Here is a 16,585-nt window from a genome sequence, read left to right on the forward strand (position 1 = left end):
GAAAAGAAGGAAGGAAGGAAGGAAGGAAGGAAGGAAGGAAGGAAGGAAGGAAGGAAGGAAGGAAGGAAGGAAGGAAGGAAGGATTAGGACATGTTTATCAGGTAACCTTTGATGGGTTTTGAGAGAGTGCTCCACAGAAGCATCTGTGGAATATGATAAAAGTTGATGTTTTTTAAGATAAAGAATTTTTAAAGTTTCTGGTATATTTCTTTTAGTACCTTTGGAAACACATGTATAAGAAGTTACATTAAAACTACATTCTGCTTCCTGGACTATTTTTTAGCTACATGATTGCTGTGGGCCTGATCCTGTGGATCATATTTTCAATAGATTACAATTAAATTTTTAAGGATGAATCAGATCATCAGTCTGTTTTTGTATACCTGGGGATCTGGGAGCAGTAGAAAGATTACACCACAAGGAAAAGTTTACTGCCTCAGGTGCAAGTTGCCTCCTTCATCTCTCAGTTATGTCAGAGACTTGGGGGTTTCTGTATTTTGTCCCAACACTCAGAAACTGATTATTTCAGTTTCTGTCTATATGTAAGAATACTGATCCCTTGTTGATATCCTGGGCTCCACTATTTTCATTGCATTCTATTTTCTTGCCTTTTCTTAATTAGCTTCTATATAAAAAGTAAAATTTAAGTGCATGTTTATTCCATAAATAGGTCTGAAGAAATGTGTCAATTACAGAATTCAATCCCAAAGCAATTCATAGGTAGTTTCTTAAGCTGCTAAAAGGAAAAAGTAATTAGCTATTAGTTTATATGATACTATGCAAACTTTTTGTTACATGAGAACTACAACATGATGTGAGGAAGATATATAGACGTGTATGTAGACATAAAAGACAGAAACACATAAAGACACATATTCAAGACCATAACACAAAGACTTTTCGAGAATTTCAACACTGAATTTAGAAAGTGTATAAATCTTAAATGATTTAAATAGTGCCTGTAACTTGCAACTTGTCTGTTTCCTTGGAAATAACTTGTTGTCCCTGTCACTATATTGCTGCTCGTTGGAAAAAAAATATATAGTTCTGCAAACACCCACATAAACAGTATAGATAGATAGATGGATAGATAGATTGAAGGACAGCACTTAGGTTGTTTGTCATTATTTAATATGTTTAGTGTGGACTTTCTGTGTATTTGTTTTGTTTTTATTTAATATTATATTATATTATAAAAAAATTATCAACAGAAACAGAGAGTGTAAATCGTTTGCTGTAAATCTGAGAGAAAAATGTTAACGGAAGCCAGATGCAAAAACAAGCAATTCAAAATGAAAATTTCAAGTAAAAAAAATGCGTTTGGAAAATCAGTAGTAATCAGATGAATAAGGAGGTGCCATACTGATACATGAAAAAAAGAAAAGGTAATTGTAAGCAAGCCCATCAGCATACCGGGTGTGTGTGTATATGCAACAATATAGGCTAAATCAATAAAACAAAAGATTGAAAAATATAGTGACCAACAGAACACATACATATACAGCACACATATGCTGTATATCAGTTTGGTTTAGGACTATTTGCTGGGTTGAAGCTTTTAGGAACCCAAAATCTTTCTACTCAATTATTATATTATGTATAGGGCTCACCTTTGCTCTATAATCAGTGATGACTCACTGTTACTTTATCATTCCAGCTTTCAGACTGGGGAAAGAAGAAATATATACTTTTTTCTTTTCAAAAGCTTGGACCCCAAATTGCAAGTATTACCTGTGCCTATAACTCATTAGCCAGAATCTTATCATATGGCCACTCTTGCCTTCAAGAGAAGCTGGGACATTAACATGTTAGCTGGTCAACAATGTGCCCGGTAAATCTTTAATCACTATAGAAGAAGGGAGTGAGGACTTTTGGAGAACAACTAGCAGCCTATCTCTATGAAATGGTTCCTCATGAATGTTGTGACTTAGGGTGTTATTTGGGTGCTGCTTTCCAGAAAGTATGTTAGAAACATAAATGCAAGAACCATACAAATGTAGTATATTTTAGTCTAATTCTAATTCTATGCACTTATTATACAGAAAATAATAAAAATAGACAATTTTAGAAATAGATTGGGAACATCTTTTTTTTCTCTTTTATTTCTTTTTTTTAATTTTTTTATCTTATACTTTTTGTTTTATTTTATTTTTTTCTTCAGCTTTTAAGTTCTGGGGTACACGTGCAGAATATGAAGGTTTGTTATGTTCATGGGTAAATGCGTGCTATGGTGGTTTGCTGCACAGATCTATCCATAACTTAGGTATTAAGCCCAACAACTATTAACTATTCTTTCTGATGCTTTTCATCTCTTTCTTGGGAACCCCCAACAGGCCCCAGTGTGTTTTGTTCCACCCATGTGTTCTCATCATTCAACTCCTATTTATAAAGGAGAACATGTGGTGTTTGGTTTTCTATTCCTGCATTAGTTTGTAGAGGATAACAGCTTCTAGCTCCATCCATGTCACTGCAAAGGACATTATCTAATTCCTTTTTATGACTGCATGGTATTCCATGGTGTATATGTATCACATTTTCTTTATCCAGTCTATCATTGATGCACATTTGGGTTGGTTCCATGTTTTTGCTATTGTGAATAGTGCTGCAATGAACATACATGTGCATGTTTCTTTACAATAGAATGATTTATATTGCTTGTGGTATATACCCAGTAATGGGGTTGCTCGGTCAAATGGTATTACTGCCTCTGGATCTTTGAAGACTCGCCACCCTGTCTTCCACAATGGTTGAATTGATTTACACTCCCACCAAAAGTATAAAAATGTTCCTTTTTCTCCACAGCCCTGCCAGCATCTGTTGTTTCTGGAATGTTTAATATTTGCCATCCTTTCTGGCATGAGATGGTATCTCATTGTGGTTTTGATTTGCATCTCTCTAATGATTAGTGATGTTGAGCTTCTTTTGAGAAGTGTCTCTTCATGTTCTTTGCCAACATTTTAATGGGGTTGTTTGGTTTCTTGTAAATGTGTTTAAGTTCCCTACAGACTAGATATTAGACCTTTGTCAGATGGATAGATTACAAAAATTTTCTCGTTCTGTAGGTAGTCTGTTCACTGATGATGGTTTTCTTTTGCTGTGCAGAAGCTCTTTAGTTAATTAGATCCCATTTGTCAAATTTGCTTCTGTTGCAATTGCTTTCATAACATCTTTAGTGAAGGCCTGGAAGCAATCAGATATCTAACAATAGAGTAGTCATGTACCACCTAGTATATATGATAGGAAGTCAGTATACTAATGTGGAAGATTTTAAACATTTTAGATTACAAGGGCCATTATAGAATTCTTGGTCATTATATCCTGTGACTTCAGCCAATTCAATATTTTCCTTGAACCTCAGTTTCCTGAGTTTTAAAAAAGAAGGTAATAGTTCTGATGTGAGGATTAATAATGTTAATGAGTTTCAAAAATCTGACAAAAAATGTATACATATGTCACTTTAATTAAACTTAATAATTTAACAAAACTAAGAATGATGTAATGTTGAGAGAAAATATTTGTAAATGAAGGCGTAGATTTGGTTGAATTATTTAAATACTATGAGAATATGAGAATAAAGGAAATCTATATATGCATACACACACACCTATATACAAAATGAAAATTACATTAATTTTAGACCATTGGTTCTAGAAAATAGATTATTGGCTCCAGGTAGTAAGACTATGGGTAATTAATTTTCTTTTATCATCTTCTAAACTTATCAAATACTATTATTTGAATGATATAAAATAAGTTTCTTATAATATTATGAGGGAGTGGCCAAGGTGGCCAACTAGAAGTAGCTAGTGTGCGTTGCTCTCACAGAGAGGAGCAGAAGGGGCAAGTAACTACGATACCTTCAACTGAAGCATCTAGGTACTGACAGTGGGACTAATCAAGAAAACAACTTGACCCAAGGAGAATGAAGAAGAGACATGACAATGACCCACCTGGGAGCAACATGGAGCCAGGGGAACCTCCCCTGCCCTGGGAAGTGGTGAGTGAATGAGCGGTCTTGGCAAACCACACTTCTCACATGAATCTTTGCAACCCTTGTGTCAGGAGATCTTCTTGTGAACCTACTCTACCAGGCTTTCGGTCTGACAAACAGAATTATGTGGAGTCTCGACAGAGCAGTCACTCAGGCATGTGTGGGAACACTGGACCCTTAGATACTTGGTCTTTCCAGCCAAAGTAGCAGTAGCTCCAGCAAAGTGGGAGGTTAGACCCCTGTATATATCCTTAGGAAAGAGACTGAATCCAGGCAGCTGAGCTGCAGCAGCTTAGAAATCCAGCCAGCCACGAGTAATGGTGTTGCACCTCCCTAAGAAGGAGCTCCCCTGGGGAGAGTCAGGTGGCCATGTTTGCTGTTTGGGCACCTTCAGGCTTTGGACTTTGGAGAGTCCCAGCAGCCTCTGGGCAGAAGAGATTCCCCGGCACAGCACAGCTGCTCTACCAAAACGAGACCAGACTGTTTCTTTAAGCAGGTACCCAATCCCATTCCTCCCCACTGGGTGAGACCTCCCAACTGGGGCTTCTAGTCACCTTCTACAGGTGCCTTTGGGCTGGCAAGAGGCTTGTGCCTCCCTAGGTCAAAGCTCTCAGAGGGAGGGACAGGCTGCAATCTTTGCTGCTTCACAGTCTTCATTGGTGACATTTCCAGATACTAGAAATTACAAAGTGATTAGATACTAGAGCAGACCTATAGAATACTGCAGCAGCCCTACAGAAAAGTGGCCAGACTGTTACAGGGGTGTCCATTCTCTTATCTCCTCACTGGGGAGGTCCTCCAGGCCTGGGCCTACAGGCACCCCTTACCAGAACTACTTAGCCAGGAGGAACTCAGGAACTCCCTGGACAGAGACTTCAGGGGCAACAGACTCTCTGTCACTGCCTCTGCAGGGGATCTGGCCTTGCCACCTTCAGACTAACAAAGAAAAAAAGACCCTAAGTGACTTACCCACAAGTCCAATGAGTTGTAGGAAACCCAAGGAGAGGAGGCCAGTCTGTATTCCATGGGTCCCACCGCCCACCCCCACCTCCATCCCCCCACTGCTCACAACCAGGCAGGGAACCCCTGACTTTGGCCGACAGCACAGACCTTCCATCCTGGGCTGACTGCACTGAGTGATTTCTGAATTTCATGTATCTGGAGTGGAGCCCTGAGGAGACAAGCAAACAACCATCTCCCACAATCACTACTAAGATCTATTCCTCTGCTGCTTCTAAGCTGAGGAAGGAACGTAAACACTGAAATCACTTGTGAGCTGCAATGGACAGCCCAGGTGTACCAGGTCGTGAACTACAGCCAGCACTCAAGGAGGAGAGGAACCCACACTTTCAGAGCATTGAGAGAAAACACTGCTGCAACTGTGAGGAAACCTAGGGGAGTAACATGACCAAGCAAAAGTTTACCAACTTACCAATAAGCCTAAGTTCCTCCTGCTGGATCATACCCAAAGTTTCAACACCAAAAACCTCACTAACATACCCCTGTCTGAAACCAGAGACAAGCAGCCAGCTTCAAATAAAGATCCTGCACAAAGCCTCAGCCTAGTGAAAATATCCAAAAAATTTGATTGACTATATTCAACCTATACTGCAGTTAAAGGAACAACCACATGCAAAGATGAGAAAAAAAAAAGTAATGCAAGAACTCCAGTAGCTCAAATGGCCCGGGTGTCATATGTTCTCCAAATGACCTCACTAGTTTTTCAACAACAGTTCTTAACCAGGCTGAACTGGCTGGAATGACAAAAATAGAACTCAGAATATGGAGCGGAAGAAAGATCATCGAGATTCAGGAGGATGGCAAAACCCTATCCAAGGAAAATAAGAATCACAATAAAGTGACACAAGAGCTGAAGGACAGTATAGCAGGTATAAAAAAGAACTTAATGGGTTTGACAGAGCTGAATAACACAATACAAGAATTTCCCAATGCAACTACAAGTATTAACAGCAGAATAAGCCAGGCTGAAGGAGAAATCTCAGAACTCAAAGACCTGTTTTCTGAAATAAGACAATCAGACAAAATAAAGACAAAAGAATAAAAAGGAATAAACAACATTTTTGTGAAGTATGGGATTACATAAAGAGGCCAAATCTACCAATCATTGGCATTCCTGAATGGGAGGGGGAGAAAACAAACATCTTGGAAAACATTTCAGGATATCTTCCATGCAAACTTCCCCAAACTTGCTACAGAGGCCAACAAATTCAAGAAATACAGAGAACTTCTGCCAGATTCTACACAAGAAGATCATCCCCAAAACACATAATCATCAGATTTTTCAAGGTTGAAATGAAAGAAAGAATGTTGAAGGCAACTAGAGAGAATGGGCAGGTGATCTACAAAGGGAACCCCATCGGGCTAACAGCGAGGTTGTGGAGAAAAGGGAACACTAATACACTGCTTGTGAGAGTATGTATTTGTTCAACCATTGTGGAAAGCAGTATGGCAATATGGCGATTCATCAAAGAGCTAAAAGCAGAACTATCATTCAACTCAGCAATCCTATTACTGGGCATATACCCAGGGGAATATAAATCATTCCACCATAAGGACACATATATTTGAAAGCTCATGGCAGCACTATTCATAATAGCAAAACCATGGAATGAACCTAAATACTCATAAATAACAGACTGGATAAAGAAAATATAGTACATATATATTGTGGATGGAATACTATGCAGCCATGAAAAAGAATGAGATCATATCTTTTGTGAATGGAGTGGAAGCTATGATCTTTAGCAAACTAATGCAGAAACATACAATCAAATACTGTATGTCCTCACTCATAAGTGGGAGCTAAATAATAACAACTTATGAACACAAAAGAGGAAACAACACACAGTGCAGTCTACTTGAGTGGGGAGGGTGGGAGGAGAGAGTGGAGTAGAAAAATATAACTAGTGGGTACTGACCCCTGTGACCTGGAACACCTGGACTGGCTCAGTGACCTGGATCCAGAAGGCTTGGGACCAGCCTAGTCAGTCAGGCCTGCTCCCAGGGTGCATGCCAAAGGGAGACTCAATGGATTGTGGGAGTGCAATCCATGGGTGGGCTTCATATATGGGTGATGAAATAATATGTGCAAAAAACCCCTGTGACACATGTTTAACTATGTAGCAAACCTTCTCCTGTGCTCCCAAACCTAAATAAAAGTTTAAAAATTATGTAAGAATCTCAGCTATTTGTTATTAATAATTATTTATGCTTTTATAACATAAGCCTCCCCTAATTCTTTGGCTTAATGTCCTATTTATTGCCACTGTTGATTGTATTATGTAGGAATAATTTCTTAGAACATGACATGCTTTTATTATAGGGCTTTAAAAAACTAGAGTTAAAACTTTTATACGTCATATAAATACAATTATAAAGAGAGAAAAGACTCCATAAAAATACACCAGTTTTTTAAGAAAAGAAATAATCTTGAGGAAACCAGGCAAGATGGTCAACCAGACATAGCCAGAAAACACCTCTTCCACCAAGAGGAACCAAAATACCAAATAAACCAGCACACTTCCAACAGATATTTTGAGACAAAACACTAAAAGCCCATAGAGGCGACACAGATGCTGGGGTTGAAGAAACAATAAGCTGGGAAGCCTGCTTAGAGTCACAGGGTAACTAGGATTGCCCCCCAGTTCCTAAACCCAGTGAAGGAGTGAGTGAGAAAACCTGGGGTAATAATAGCTCATGGACCTCTGGTATCCCAGCTATAGGATAAGCTCCCACAACCCCCATAGACTTTTGCCCTTAGAGGAGGAGCTGCCTGGAAAGCAGGTAGATGTGCAGCTTGAACCCTCATGGAGCCCAGAAGGTTTTGCTGTGCAGTACAGCTGTGGCAAATCACAAGCATAGATGTCCGTCCCCCAAGCTTCTCCATGTTGGACCGAGTGGTTGAAGCTCCTGTTGTCTGCTGGACTTGGAGGGAACAGGGCTGCCATTGCTATGGGATTGAAGCATATCTGATCCACATGCCCCCTTGCCTGCTGGTCCCTCCCAAGACAACCTGCCTTTTGACTCCTACAGGTTGGTGCCCACAGCACAGTCTTCACTGCCCCATCTGTGTCTTCTTAGCAGTGTGGGAGGAGTGAGCCCCTCAGCACAGCCAGTGCTCGACTAAAGGGAGACCCACTGGATTGTGGGAGTGCAAGCTGGGCAGGCCCACAGCTGTCTGCCAGGATAAAAACCCAGGGCTGTGGGTGCCATACCAGTTGGACATCCACAGTTCCACTGCCCTGCTCTGGGATCCTCCATCCTTGACCCACTGCCTCACCAAACCACCCGCAAACATATCTCACAATTCGCTCTAAAAAACACAGGAGACCAGCAGGCCCCAGGGAGTTGTGGGTCTGCTATGACTTAACTCTTAGTTCCAAGTGCTCCGAAGGGAGGAGGGAGTGCAAGCTGCCAAAGCCTCCCTTGGGGCAAAGACAATGCTGGTACACAGCCAGTAGTTCCACCAAGGACAGGGAATGAACTTGGAGAGAGAGTCATCTTTTGCCCAACTGCCTCCCCTCCACAGTGCCCTGCTGTGTATGTACTGAAATACAAAACGGGTGCAAGACTGAGAACCTACTTGCTTTCTCTTACTCACCACCAAAAATTGCTTCAGCAAGCAAAGCCTATGAAACCCGTTGCAGAAACCTCTCTCTCTCTTCACTGGCTATAAATTTAATTGTAAAACCTTAACCTATAAAAATCCTCAATCCCAGCACTTTGGGAGGCCAAGGCGGGCAGATCATTTGAAGTCAGGAGTTCGAGACCAGACTGGCCAACACGGTGAAACCCCGCCTCTCTAAAAATACAAACATTAGCTGGGTATGGTGGCACGCACCTGTAATCCCAGCTACTTGGGAGGCTGAGGCAGGAGAGTCTCTATAACCCGGGAGGCGGAGGTTGCAGTGAGCTGAGATCGTGCCACTGCACTCTAGCCTGGGTGACAGAGAAAGACTCCATCTTAATAAATAAATAAATAAATAAATAAATAAATAAATAAAATAAAAATAAAAATCCTCAAAGAAAACCTAGAAAATTTCCTTCCGGACATTGGCCTTGGAAAATAATTTATAACTAGGTTCTCAAAAGCAATTGCAACAAAAACAAAAATTGACCCATGGCCCCTAACTGAAGTAAAGAGCTTCTGCACAGCAAAAGAATCTATCAAAAGAGTGAACAGAGAGACAATCTTCACAAACTATGCATCTGATAGAGACCTAATATCCAGAATCTACAAGAATCTATAAGGAACTTAAACAAATCAATAAGAATATAAATGATAACCAAATTTCAAAATGGACAAAAGAGATGGACAGACACTTCTCAGAAGAGGACACACATGCAGTTAACAAATATATGAAAAAAAGGCAGAGTATCACTAATCATCAGAAAAATGCTAATCAAAATCACAATGATATAGCATCTCACAGCAGTCAGAATGGCTATTATTAAAAAGTAAAAAATACAAAAATTTGAGCAGTTGTTGGCGAGGCTGCAGAGAAAGAGGAAGTTTATGCCCTGTTGATGGGAATGTAAATCAGTTCAGTCACTGTGGAAAGCAGTTTGGAGATTTCACAAATAATTCAAAATAGAACTATCATTCAACCCAGCCATCCCATCACTGGATATAAAGCCAAAAGAAACTAAATCATTCTATCAAAAAGACACATGCCCTTGTATGGTCTTTACAGCACTATTCATAATTGCAAAGACAAAGAATCAACGTATGTGCCCATCATTGGTGGACTGGGTCAAGAAAATGTGGTACATATATAACATGGAATACTATATAGACACATAAAAAGAAGGGAATCATGTTGTTCAAAGCAACGTGGATTCAGCTGGAGTCAGTCATCCTAAGCTAATTAATGCAGAAATAAAATGAAATATCACGTTCTTGCTTATAAGTGGGAGCTAAATCTTGGGTACCTATGGACATGAAGAGGAAAACAGTAGACACTAAGGATTCAAAATGGAGAGAGGGAGGGAAGGAGATACGGCCTGAAAAACTTCCTATTGTGTACTGTGTTCACTATTTGATGGGATCAATAGAAATGTCAATCTCAGCATCACACACTATACCACTGTAACAAAATTGCAGATGTAGCCCCTGAATCTAAAATAAAAATTGAAATTAGAAAAAAAAAATCACTAAACTTGATTTTGAAAATCAGAATCTTGTTTGGATTGTGAATATTTTCTCTACATTCTACTATTTATTCTATAGATTCTGAATATTCTATAATTAACATGTACTACTTTATAATTTAAAAGTAGTCACAATATATTTTTTAAAATAAGAAAGAAAAACATATTTTAAAGTGATTAGTCCCAATAGAGTAACATTTCTCCATTTCTAGTAGTGTTTGCATTAAATTTTTTCACTATAATTCATAGTAAAAATTACAAATTCAAAATTTTTAATTATCCAAAAATGAGTAAAGCTTTACATTTAAGGTCATGACACTTAAAAAATCCTTGTGAGAAAACTTCATATTATAGAAATGAAGCTCCAACACTGATAATTTTCCATAGTGTGTGGAGAAAGTTTAGTTGTTTTGCTTTTGTTTGTGCTGGGAAGAAGGCTGATAGGAAGAAAGTAGCAAAGGCTTCACTGAACCTCAGGATTTGAACATACTCTCTTATTTGACCAGAACAAAGTACCTGACTAAGGTAGAAGACCTGGTCATATGAAACATCTTTAGCTATTGAAATGGAGCATTACTCTCTTCTAATCAAACTTTAGTTTCAAAACAGAAAAAAAATTATTAAATCAGGTATAAATACATGTTTCTCAGAAAATGCATTAAAAATGGCGAAAAATTTTCCTAAAGTTTTAGTCCATCTTCGAGAGTCATCCTTTTTTGCTCAATTGCTATAATCCTAAAACTCTTTCAAGTCTTATTTGACTGAATTCTTAGTATGCTGAAATCTGAAATTTCTGAGCATTCAAAGCTTAGTTGCTTCTGATTTTTTCATTAGTGTCAATATAAAGTGCTTCCCAGAGCCCATGAGATTTTATCAGTACTAATCTGCTATTTCTTCCTTGATGCTTCCAGACTATTGAAAGCTCCTAATTTATGATAATTAACCTCCTGAGAATAGCATTGCTCATTTAACCCAGGGAGTAGCCACATCTTTCTGTGCTCAGCTTTGCAACCTCCCAGACAGGTCTTTTTTGGTCTGTATTTCAGGCATCAGGTAAATTATGCACTAATAAACACTGAGGGTTTTTGTAGTGAAAGCCACAATTATGCAGACAGCACCTGTCATGTGAAGGACCAGTTCTCTGTGGTGATCAAGAACAAATGGTCCAGCTTTTGTTCTTGATTCTTCTTAATGAATATGTGATGTTAAGACAGTTATATAATCTTTCTAGCCTCAGTTTCTCTACATGTAACACTTTCAGGTTACTGTGATAACTAAGGGACTTACTCCTAATATGCATAAAATGCTTTAGCACCTAAAACACCACCACAATAAGATCTAGATAATGGTGCTATCATTATGATAACAAAATTTCATTTTGAAACTGCAGATATGGATAAAATTGGTATGGAGGAGAAAAGAGGGACGTAGTTAATGTAAGAACTGAATAAATTTTTTCTCAATATGAAAAACATGTTTTTGAAGATGAAAATCAAAAGTGGGTTGAGAGAATCAGGGACAAGAAGAGAAAAAAAAATCTATTCACAATCTTAAAGAAAGCATAGAATACCTAGCATGCTTTAATATAAATATTAGGCTGCTTAGTAAGTTCATTAATGTTGTCACTCCCTCCAGTTAGAACAAATTTTAGACTAGGTATAATTGGCATATCAAATGGTAACATACATATATGGTTATAGATATATAATACATATATTATTGTCAAAATATATATTATAGTCAATGAAATATTATAGTTACCATTTCTGTGAGTTGTATCAACTAAGTGATTCCACTAAATTTCAAGTGGATCCATGTTGAGTCAAATGACACGTTGGTAACTTTCTTTTTTTAAGATTCACAGCAAAACCTTAGTGAAAGGTAGCAAGATTTCCCATATACCCCTGCCCCACATACATTTGTTATAATTGATTAACCTGCATTGATATATCATTATCACCTGAAGTTCATAAAGTTCACTCTTGTTGTTTTAAATTCTATGGGATTTTTTAAAATATAAAACTCCTGCATGTACAACACGTAAAAGAAAAGCATATTTTGCTTAGACCAAAGGTCAAGGATCAAGCCACCTCTGCTATCTCTGATCCCAGAAGTGACTCCTAGTGCTTCAGGAAAACTTCCAACTATGGCATCAGTTTTCAAAACATTCTTGCAGGACTATGTACTGTATTTTGAATGAGACGTATCTGGATATGGCATATTTATATCCCTAGCTCTGTGATTGAGTAACTTTAAATTTTCATATTTCATTTTCTGTATTTCCAAAGTAGAAATCATACTTAAACCTCACAGGTTTCTGGGAAGGATTTAAATGAGGGACCATATAGGTGACATTTACTGTAACACCTGGCACAAGTAGTAATTCAGTAAATCCTAGATATCCCCAAGCTTTCTAAATCTTACTTTAATTGAGACTAATGTGATTAATGCCATCTCTATTTTCTCCATAGAACAATGGTGAAATATTTCACAAAGCTGAATTAAGAAGTTTTAAAAAACATACAACCAGGCGCGGTGGCTCACGCCTGTAATCCCAGCACTTTGGGAGGCCGAGACGGGCGGATCACGAGCTCAGGAGATGGAGACCATCCTGGCTAACATGGTGAAACCCCGTCTCCACTAAAAATACAAAAACAATTGGCCGGGCTTGGTGGCGGGCGCCTGTAGTCCCAGCTACTCGGGAGGCTGAGGCTGGAGAATGGCGTGAACCCAGGAGGCGGAGTTTGCAGTGAGCTGAGATTGTGCCACCGCACTACAGCCTGGGCGACAGAGCGAGACTCCGTCTGAAAATAATTAATTAATTAATTAATTAACAATATTTATTATTATTACTACTATCAACAGAGATCATGAAGCACCCCAAAAGCCCAGTCTCAAAAACAGGTTAATTTTGGCGTAAGGTAGATCTGCTAATAAATCTCAGATAATTTTCTGAAAAATTATTGATATTAACGGTTACTGTTAGTAACCGTTTATATCAATATATCCTCTAAAAATTGTATCAAATATCTTAAAATCATAGGACAAACTTATTTGTATATTAAAATTGATGACTCTAAAAAGATGATCAACACAGGCGGGGCGCGGTGGCTCATGCCTGGTAATCCCAGCACTTTGGGAGACTGAAGCGGGTGGATCAGGAGGTCAGGAGATCGAGACCATCCTGGCTAACATGGTGAAACCCCGTCTCTACTAAAAATACAAAAAATTAGGCAGGCGTGGTAGTGGGGTCCTGTAGTCCCAGTTACTCTGGAGGCTGAGGCAGGAGAATGGCGTGAAGCCAGGAGGCAGAGCTTGCAGTGAGCCGAAGGTTGGGCCACTGCACTCCAGCCTGGGTGACAGAGAGAGATTCTGTCTCAAAAAAATAAAAATAAAAAATAAAAATATTAAAAAATATCAACACATTTAATACATCCTCAGACAAATCACCATAGAATTAATGTAATTTAAAAAATCAGGAAAAGTGTGTAGAATAGAAAGGAGCCTAGGATGTGCTCTTGAGAAACTTCAACACCTAGAGGACACTCAGGAGAAGAGTCAATAAAAAGACACTGGAATGCCTGAGTGGAAGGCATGGTCGTATAAGAGAGATGCTGGGAAAACGGAGTTTACAAAGAGTGGAATGATAGTTGTGGTTTCATTCTTCCATCCGTTATATATTAAGCAGCTATTATATTTCATGTGCTCAGGATTCAACAGTGAGCAAGATAAGATCTTTGTGCTAAAGAAACTTACAATTTAGTGAGTCAAGTGAAGATTGTTAACATGGAAATGGATAGAAGAAATGTCCACTGAAATAGGCAATTAGGCACGCATGTCTAAATTTTGTTTAACAAATGTGTAAAATCATTAATTAAACACATTTTTTAAAACTGAATGCTTGTTATTTTCCAGACACTGTTCTAAGTGGGAAACCACAATAAACAAAAGGAAACTGCAACAAAGGCCCAAAGTAGGTGCGTGCTAGACATGTTGAAAACATCTGAATTGCTAGGATACAAAAATGAGGAAAGAAATCATAGAAGCTGAGGTCACAGAGATAAAGGGTCGGGGTGCAGATTGTGAAAGACCATACTGTTACTTAAAATTTCTTAATATTTACTCATTACCTAGTAAATGCACTAATCCAGTTCCTAGGTATAGCTTGCAAGATCATGCTAGACTGGCCCCATGTAATTTTTATCCATGTCCCATTGTATTACACAGGACACTGTATAGTCCAGTGCTAGCAATGTTTATATTTTTGCCTCTATTCTTGCTTTTGCATATTTTTCAGATTGTTTTTCCTTTTGAAATAATCTGCCTTTCTGTCCTCAAATCATTTTCCCTAGGAAACTTTCTTAGAATTCAAACAGGATAATAAGATTGAAAATACCATCCATTCTTCTTTCGTACTAAACAGTGAGTTCCTTTAGATATACAATAATTTTTTTTTTCATCTTTACATTCACAATAAACTACGGGTTGTTAATTTTATGTTTCAACATGACTAGGCCATAGGAATAACTGGTTGATCTGTGAGGAATGACTGGTGTATCTGTGAGGGTGTTTCTGGAAGAGATTAGTATCTGAATCAGTAGACTAAATAAAGAAGGTCTTCCTTCACCAAGGTGGGCAGGCATTATCTAATCCATTGAAGACATGAATAAAACAAAAAAGTAGAGGAAGCTTGACTTAAGTAGGCCTGACTGAATGAACTAGAACATCAATCTTCTCCTGCCCTTGGCACTGCTGGTTCTCTGGCCAGACTGGAATCTATGCCATCTATATCATTAGTTCTCCAGCTGTCAGACGTTTGAACCACACAACTAGCTTTCTTGAGTCTCCAGCTTGCAGACAGCATGACATGGGAAATCTCAGCCTGAAATACCATGTGTGTAAACATCTTATAATAAAATTATCTCCATATATATTTATATAATATATAAGAAAATATATATGGTTTTATATCTATATGTGGATATATACACACACATATACCCCCACACACTCTCTCTCTCTCTCCTGTTGGTTCTGTTTATGTTGGATATACGTGGTATCTGACCCACAGTAGATATATAACATATCTCTGACCAAAACTGCATGCCAAAATTAGTTATCAAGAAACACATTTTTTAACTAATAAACTTTATTTTTAGAACAATTTTGGGTTCACAGCAAAATTGAACAGAAAGTACACAGTGTTATTATACACCCCTTTTCTCTACACACAACATGCCCCTCCATCAATATTCCACACCAGAGTGGGACCCTTGTTACAAATTATGAACCTACATTGACATATAATCATCATCCAGAGCTCATAGTTTACATTAGGGCTCACTCTTGCTGTTGTACATTCTTTGGGTATTGACAAATGTATAATAGTGTATATTCACTGTAGTATCATACTCTGAATAGTATCATTCTCTGAAAATTATCTATGTCCATTCATCTATCTCTCCTAATCCCTGGCAAACAACCACTTTATTGCCTCTATAGTTTTACCTGTTTTAGAATGCTGTATTGCTGGATCGAATAGTATGTAGTCTTTCAAGATTACCTTCTTCCACGTAGTAATATGCATTTATATCTACTTCATGTCCTGTCATGGCTTAATAGCGTTTTTGCATTTTTTTGGTGTGTTTTTTTGTTTGTTTGTTTTTCTTTTAGTGTCGAGTAATATTTTGTTTTCTGGCTATACCTCACTTTATCTACTTGCTACTGAAGGGTATCCTGGTTGTTTTAAAGTTTCGGCAATTAGGAATAAAGCTGCTATAAACGTCCAGGTAAAGGTATTTATGTGAACATAAGTTTTTAATTCATCTGGGTAAATATCGAGAACCATGATTACTCTATCATATCATAAGAGTATTTTTAATTTTGTAGGAAACTGCCAAAGTGTCTTTCAAAGTGGCTGTATCATTTTGTCATCCTTCCTGCAGTGAATGAAGGTTCCTCTTGCTCCACACCCTCAGCAGCATTTGGTGTTGTCAGTGTTTTGAATTTTGGTTATTCTAATTGCTATATAGTAGAATCTCACTGTTGTTTTCATTTAAAATTCCCTAAAGACATAAGGTGTTGAACATCTTTTCAGATGCTTACTTTTAACTCCATATCTTTTCTGGCAAGGTGTCCACTTGTCTTTTGTCCCCTTTTGATGGGATTGTTTGTTGTCTTGTTGTAGAGTTTTAGAGTTCTTTGTATATTTAGTATAACACCTTTTTATCCTATGTGTCTTTTGCAAATATTTTCTTCAAGTCTGTGGATTTCCTTCTCATTTTGTTGAAGAAAACATGTATTTTTAAATGAAGAAGAAACACTTTGATAATTAATGCAATTCTTGATAATTATATCTGTTATTAAATACTTATTAATTTTAATGATGTTTTACATTGTTTACATGCATTAACTTTCTTAAAC

The 16,585-nt window shown here is 38.0% G+C and overlaps 1 long non-coding RNA gene across 1 annotated transcript in view; it reads left to right on the forward strand.

The window, feature by feature from the left end:
* The window catches only part of LOC105516801, an 87,524-nt gene that overhangs the window by 19,537 nt on the left and 51,402 nt on the right, over positions 1-16,585 (forward strand). The window contains exon 3 of the long non-coding RNA XR_001002545.1: positions 15,836-15,951. This is a non-coding gene — a long non-coding RNA (uncharacterized LOC105516801). The remainder of the gene's footprint in view (positions 1-15,835; positions 15,952-16,585) is intronic.

This window comes from Colobus angolensis, unplaced genomic scaffold (genome assembly GCF_000951035.1).
Source record: "Colobus angolensis palliatus isolate OR3802 unplaced genomic scaffold, Cang.pa_1.0 Scaffold29, whole genome shotgun sequence".
Taxonomy (NCBI): Eukaryota; Metazoa; Chordata; class Mammalia; order Primates; family Cercopithecidae; genus Colobus; species Colobus angolensis.